Raw genomic sequence first — 7,829 nt, 5'->3', positions numbered from 1 at the left:
AGGAAATACTGGAGTGGGTTGCCATTACCTTCTCCAGTGAATCACATTTTGTCAGAACTCTCTGCCGTGACCTGTCTATCTTGGGTGGCCCTACACAGCAGAGCTCACGACTTCATCGAGTTTCGCAAGCCCCTCCGCCACGACAAGGCAGTGATCCATGAAGGGGATTGTCATCTCTAGTCAGACGGTTTAGTGAACTGCCACATGACCAAGCAAATTGCAACTGTATGTGCATTGAGGAGCCATGCGTTAGAGCAAGCATATGGATCTTGTGTTTCGTAGTTGCTTAACTCCAAATATCCTCTTTTGTCAGACAAGATATTGTTTTAGAAAACTGGATGAACTAGAAGAAAATAGATTGGATTCTTAGCGGCATTGTTACTTGTGACACGTGCGCTCCACCCCTGTACACATGAACTTGGCCGAATTGGGTCGAGTACGTCTGTCGAGTAAAAAATCAGTTGTGGGGTTCATGTATACACAGTCGGGTCGAGTAAAATAGGCGGCAGAGCGGGTCGCGTTAACTCGCTTGCAGGGGGTAGGTTAATTCGCTTGACCCGCTTCTAAAGGCATGTAAATGCTGTCCAGTCAGGGAGTCTAGTTATGCAGAACTCTGGGATATGAAAAAGCCTCTGGAGTGGCGACGAGCGTCACTCAAATTGAATGCTTTTTAGCGCTTAACAACGATAAAAAATAATCGAAGCTGCCGATAGTAAAAGGCAATGGGATCAAATATGAGTAAGAACTTGCACAATAACTTCGAATCACGATGCTACGCTCTGTTACGATACTTACTCACTAGACAGCGAGTTTATGTAGACCCAAGCAGCACACCAGCATTGGTCCAACAATGGTTCATCACTGGAAAAGAATGGCATCAATATTGGACTGATATTGGCATTTGGGCATTTTACTACATTCTCCATTCTTGGCCCATCTTTCGTTCCAAGATTGGTCCAGTGTTCAACCAAGCTGGAGCCACCAATGTAGGCACAATATTAGACTTTCCATTCATGCACCATGATTCTTGCCAATACTGTCCAGCATTATACCATCATTGTATTACCAATATTTGCTTAATACCAGCTATTCCATTGATGGCCCATTGTCAATGCCAATATCATACCAATGGTTAGCCATTGCAGGTGCACTGGCTACTCCATTCATGCCGCATATTGTCGATACCAATATTAATCCAATGGTTTATGGGTACACCGGCTACTCCATTCATGTGCCATTGATGATGTCAAGATTACACATTTTGTGGCACTGCCTGCGCAGGCCATAAATTGCAGCCTTTTTCATTCTAGCCATATTCGCGACAGCACATCGAACTTACAGGGACAATAATGGCCTTTCAAATAGGAGTGGCCATATAAATTCAAATTGTTGCTCATGAGCAACCAGTAGATATTCACAAAACAAGGGCATGGTTCACAAAAAGATAATATTTATTGCAATTGTTACTATAGACGGCAGTTGTTACTAGCCAGCGCTGAGGGCACACACAGCAGCAGTTAGCGGGGCAGTGGCAGGGTTGGTCAGGGCAGGGCGGGCTCTCGGGAAGATGAAGGGGCCAGGGAGCTGGAGGGCACACTCAGGCGTAGTGAGGGGGCTGACCCTGCAATTGCATTCACAGGTGGCATGCCTGGTTCGCCAGGGGAGGCTTCAGCATAACGCCTTTTTCTTCCAACCCCCCTGTCACAGGAACCAGGCAGCCACCTGCGAATAAATGCGTGTGCCTCCAAATCGTCCACCCCAACTTTTTCGCAAATGGCACCTGCACAAAAACAATGAGGAAACAAAATTTACAACACTATTACGAGGCATATAAAATCGCGCGCATTATTTTAGGAAGATGTAGAAAATTCCAGGATTCATGTACCGAAATTCATGGTCAATGAGAAACACTATACTTATGAGTTCCAGATTAGTTTCAGCTGCCTTGGGTTTATTAGGATGAAAGACGCACATACATTGCATAGCATGTGCCCTGTTGCATTTTGATCGCCTCCACAGCAATACGGCTGAGACAGCCAGTGTTTCATCCCACACTAGGAATTAGTGCTTGATTATCGGCTGTCTCCGCATATGACTGGCTCGCTAGTTTTTTGCCGCTCCTACGCTTTCTGCGATGTGCAAACAGTTTATACTAATAATCGTTACCAAGAGAATGTTCGGCGACCATTTTCATTTTTTTTAAATGGCTAGATATAATATACACAAGCGATCTAAGCCCACGACTGCTGCACTGGCCGCTGGTTAGCTGATATACGCTTTTGACTGGTTTTGTGGGTAGTTCACTTAAACGGAAGCTCACTTAAACAGGTAGCTCACAGGTGCATCATTTTTAAACATATACTGCTTGCCCAAGCAAATTTGATCCAAGGGATAAAAAAAAACATTTCGGTGGCAGGCAAAGGAAACCAGATATATATTGCTGGAAGCTACCTTGAGCGCCACAGAAAAGGTTTTGTTTGGAATCCTTATTGACACTATTTACCTAAATTACTGATTAATGACTTACACAATAAATGGTGTTGCTACTTTGAAGAGTACCGGCACAATCCACGTTTGATTATTTGTGATAAAGAACCCTCACGTCTGCATTTTGAACGCCAGATACAATAGGAAACCACGAAAATACAGAAATCTGATTCCCGGACAATACAATTGAGGACTTGGCTTGGCTCGACAGCCCTGTGTAGCGTTAGACCTACAAGTTGCCTATGGTTTCTTCGTCCGCGCCAGCACATCGTCCAACAAGACTGTATTTGTATTTTACAGCTGAAAAATACTGTTAAACTCACTTATATCCTTACCGCTTTGTAGTCATTATCCGCATTGAAAAGTTCGGCGCGCTCATTGTAACTCGAGCCTTCATGTGCGCCAAAGGGCCGACGCGAAGCAACCATCGCCAGCATATCACCCTTACTCATGCATGGGGCTAGCAAACTTAGCGGCAGGTTGTTTTGTCCGCTCAAAATCATGTTGTGAGCAGCACAGTTGAGGTGCGCGAATGGGCTGGTAACGGTTTCGGTATCTACATAACCCGGAATTTATCTACAGCTGGAAAAAAAGGTACACATGAGGTTTCTAACCGCAAATATTGAAACAGGGGTTTCCGAACGTGCTCACCGACTCTGTAAGTCCTATTTATTGTCTAAAGTGAATATTTAGTACTTGAAGCGAATAACCTCACTTCCCCACGTACAAAATAAAAATTTTCTGCGCTGTCCTAAGTGGCTGCCAGCAATGCACCACCGGTTTCCATCGTCTGTTTCTAATGGTTTATTTATAACCCTTGGCTCAAGCTATGGGGCGCAGCAGGTGTAATGTAGCTTGAATAAAACCTGCAAGAGATCATATATATGGGTAGATTTGTAAGGTTTACAGATTTCACTTACAAATTCTACAGGAATCGCGTCACTGCGGCCTTTCTCTAAAATTGACACGTAATAGCGCTATATTTGTGGCTAAAATAAAGTAATCAACGCATTAATTCAGCTTAGCAAATGCAGCTGTAACAGAAAGTGAGGGCTGGGTACACCTAAGGTGTGCCTAGCTTTCTAATTTTCTTAGATGGCACAACCGTTCGAAATATGGAATATTAAAAACAGCCCTTGATATTGGCTTTCTCACACCGTATTATGGGTGCCTTAGATAAGAAACATAATCGAGGTCCCATGGCCATCTTTCGTTTCCAATGAAATTCTTATATGTGGTGGGCAAGTATCTAGACACAAAAGAATTAACCTTAATTTTTCAAGATACGCGTAGTTTCCTCGAAAAAAAAACAATTGTATGGTATATCTCTAGAGGCAGAAAACGCTGTTTTTGCCATTTCAAAATGTTGCAAGTTTGGATACCATGATTTTGTCATCTGCTCTTTTTTACTCACTAAATATATGCAGGTTTTATATTTACAAACACTATTAGAAACCTATTTTGTTTTTGCAGTTGTGTTATTAAAAAATCGCAAACTTTTCTTCAGGAGCGATACGCTGCAAAAATATTCATTTTTAACCTTATGTGCTGGCATATGATGCATTAGGTTGGTTGCCCTAAATATGTTTTCACTTCCTGACGCATGTTCTTAATTCGAGGCAGTATCTGGAGCTCCAGACCACTAGGTGTGTTCTCCACAACGCATCAAAATTGCTCAGAATTCGAAAACAGCAGTAAAGGGCAAATTTGCTGCAATGAAAAAAAGATCATCTTCGATTTTCATTCAAGTCCCTCTCAAAAATCTTCAGTACCTCAAAAAAATCACAGACTGAAAAGTGTTGCGTTATACTGTTTAAAAATATAACATTAAATATTAAACCGAGTGCTTGTGCTGATAATGGCCAAACTAAGCTTGCATTCTTGCAAGATCCAATAATATCTTGGCACAGAAACTATTTTTCTACATTATCTAGGTTCCATTCTTTATTTCCGAAAAAATTTGAAGCTCTAGATTTGTGTGTGTATCTGCATATTATTTTGAAATTGGACAAAAGTAAGAAAATGGTAAAATAAGGAAAACTGATTAGAATTGAAGAAACGGCCGCAACATCATTTTTTATCAAAATCTGTGGAAACAATGCAAAGTACTTTGTTAATTTGAGTCAGTAAATATATTGAATTCTGCAAAATGTAATATTAGAAATATAAAAATGCTTGTTTTTGTTCTATAGATGTGCTTATATGGCTCCCCCTTATGGAGTAGGCATCAAAACTTCAATTTAGTATTTGCTGAATTTAGTTACATTTTACCTTAAGTAAAATTTAAAACCTTGTCAGCGCTTATACACCCTTTTTCTGCTTCTGGGACAAATACTTAATATAGCTTAAAATGGTATTAATTCACTATTTCTGTCAATTTCATGGCAGAACGCAAGTGAAGGTTGAACTTTTTCTCTGTCCTGCATTCTTTTTTATTGCTAGGTGCAATAGTATTCAATCTAGGTTATTAATATATTATTCCATTTGTCAGCTTTGACCACCACTAACAATACTATATTTTTGAAGATGATTTTTCAATGTGTAATTTTTATAATTACAATCTTAAGCAAATCGCTTTCCAGCATAATACTTTTGGTGGCGTTACAGAGAACACACATAGCAGCTTAGAGCTCCAAATTCTGCCTTAAGTTAACAATATGACCTGCGTAATAAACACAGAATATTTTAGTGCAAACAACGCAATGCGTCATGCCAGTATGTAAGGTTGAACATTAACATTTTTGTAGCGCGTTGTTCTTGAAGCAAAGTTTGCGATTTTTTACTAAATCAACTGCATCAATGAAACACACTTTTAATACTTCTTATACAAGTAAACGTTACCCAAATGCGGTGAGTAAAAATAGTGGATGACAAAATTTTACGCAACCAGCCGGCCTCCAAACGTGCAACTTTTTGAAACGACAAAAACGGCGTTTTCCAGCTTTAGTGATAGGCGTTTTTTTTTTCCGAGAATACTACGCCGCATCTGGCAAACCTAAGGGTCATTCCTTTGTGTCGAGACATTAGCCCACGACATATGAAAGTTTAATTAAAAAAATGGTCATGGCACCACGATTACTGTTCCTGTCCGAAGACATCCATATTTGTTTTCATTTCGTCTCTTCAACAGGCTGGTTTAGCCAATGCGGTGAATAAAAATATCATCGCATATATTAAAGATTTTCGCGCTATATGTTATACCTAAAGCTACCTATATTGTCACAACTGTCATACATTATTTGTAGCTGAAACATCACAAAAGGGATTCGATTGCAAATTGTTCGCTAGTTAAATAGACGTACGAGATGACACACGTATACTTTGTAGAATACAATTTAGGAAAGAGCAGATACAAACTACAGGCGAATAATGCTATGATATGGAGCATATGTATTACTCCGGTTAACAGTAAAAAAATCAACTTTTAACATATTAATATATTCGACAAACTATTGCATGCTCACATAGGAACACAATTAATGAGCTCATCCACGCATCTAATGTCTATGGGCATTAGACGTGTGGATGACTTCGCTTTTTCCAATTCGTGCGTCACTCAAAATAATTGAACGAGAAAAAAGTTAATGTCTACACAATTTTCAGTGAGTATACCACAAATTATACTAAGGTGCTTCATATATGTCACATCACCTAGCAAGTGAAATGGGATAACAGAAGTAATCAGACTCTAACCCTGATCAGCATTTCGCTTTTGCGCCATCTTTGTAAGTTTTTAGGCAGGCTTTTCCACTGATTATCCTCTTCTTTATACCCCTGCCACCCACAAGACACAAATCTTCTGGGGGTACCGAACTGTTGGTTTTCGCACCAGTGATACAACTTAATCGATCCATTTATACGTAGAAAACACTCTCGATGCGCACCTAAAAAAAAATGAAAGCATGTATGTGTAGGCGAAATCATTCACCGGCGATTTAATAATATGATTTGAACAATAAAATCAAAGGATCACACTCGAAGTAACAAAAAAGTGGTGGAGAGATAGGAATTGAAGCAATGAAAGGCGGTTGCTTTCTGCACAAAGCCAATAGCAAGAGGTCCACCGTCTATAAGAATAGGCAATAAAAGTAAGGCATATTTAAAGGTGCATGCAGCAGTTACAGTGATGCAGTGCTACCTTTTTTTAGGCAGGCTTTTCCGCTGATTTTCTTCTTCTTTATTGCCCTTCCAACCACAGGACACATATCTTCTGGGGGTTGTCGGTGTTCGCACCAGTGATACAACTCAATCGATCCACTTCTACGTAGAAAACGCTCCCGATGCGCATCTAAAAAAATGAAAGCATGTATGTGCAGGCTAAATCATTCACACATGATAAAACAATATGATTTGAACAATGAAATCAAATGATCACACCCAGAGCAACAAGAAAGTGGTGGAGAGATAGAAATTGAAGCAATGAAAGACGGTTGCTTACTGAACAAAGCCTATAGTAAGAGGTCCTGCGTCTATAAGAATAGGCAATAAATTAAGGCACGTTTATAGGTGCATGCAGCAGTTAAAGTGATGCAGTGTTACCTTTCTGTTTCACTGCAGTGATTGGTATAAATATTACAGCAATTGCTAGGCATCTCAGGTAACCCCATTGACAACTTCATCCAAGGTACTGAGGAGGTTATTTGCAGCTGTTAACGGAAAGACAGGCTATCCTATGAGTGCATGCGCATTTCCTCCTTTTTGCATACTTGAATAAAAGCGACTGAACAGTGAGTGTTATAAGAGGTGCAGCGTCCCTAGGAATGGGGAACAAAATTAAGTTTTAGTAAACAGAGGTACAAAAAGAAGCAAATATGCCTGCAATAATAGCATGATGGCCTACCTTTTGATCAACAGCTGTAAACAACCTGTCACTGCCAGTCGGTTCTTTAGATAGGCTTATCAATGCCAGAGCTTAAAGCTAAGAGCAATATGAGTAATGTTTATTGCGGTCACGGCCGTAAACAATTCTAGCGGAACACTCCATTACTGTAACTATTCAACCGTCCATTTATACATATCGTTCATTAAAGAACCATGCACATCATATTAAGTTGCTCTTTTCTACTCCCAAATGATTTCCTATAGAATTAGAATACGTGGATCGCTGCTTCGGTTTCAACATTCTTGCACGATGGCTATGGCGTGCACTTCATGCATACGGTACGGCACGTGAGGTACAAAGAGCTATAATTGCCGAACAAGCGGACCTGACGTCCTGTCCCATTTCGCCTGAAAGTGCGCGCCGTCATCGAGCGCTTCGCGAGCAATATATTTCGGACGATATGGTTGCCTCATACCGGCCGTCAATGTTTTGTACATTGTGTCCCGCGTGCACGTTGTTT

General features: G+C 40.4%; 1 long non-coding RNA gene across 1 annotated transcript; it reads right to left on the bottom strand.

Annotated features, from left to right (window-relative positions):
* Positions 1–1,375: 1,375 nt before the first annotated feature.
* On the bottom strand, positions 1,376–7,080 carry LOC146182841 (uncharacterized). Its single transcript, XR_014708411.1, has 3 exons — positions 6,626–7,080; positions 6,181–6,371; positions 1,376–1,780 (listed from the first exon to the last, which is right to left on the bottom strand). It is a non-coding gene; the product is annotated as an uncharacterized LOC146182841 (long non-coding RNA).
* Between the last annotated feature and the right edge of the window lie 749 nt (positions 7,081–7,829).

Source organism: Amblyomma maculatum, chromosome 7, assembly GCF_055883805.1.
Source record: "Amblyomma maculatum isolate TAMU_Amacu chromosome 7, ASM5588380v1, whole genome shotgun sequence".
NCBI lineage: Eukaryota > Metazoa > Arthropoda > Arachnida > Ixodida > Ixodidae > Amblyomma > Amblyomma maculatum.
Note: the sequence above shows the minus strand (reverse complement) of the source record. Positions and strands in the feature narration are given on the sequence as shown.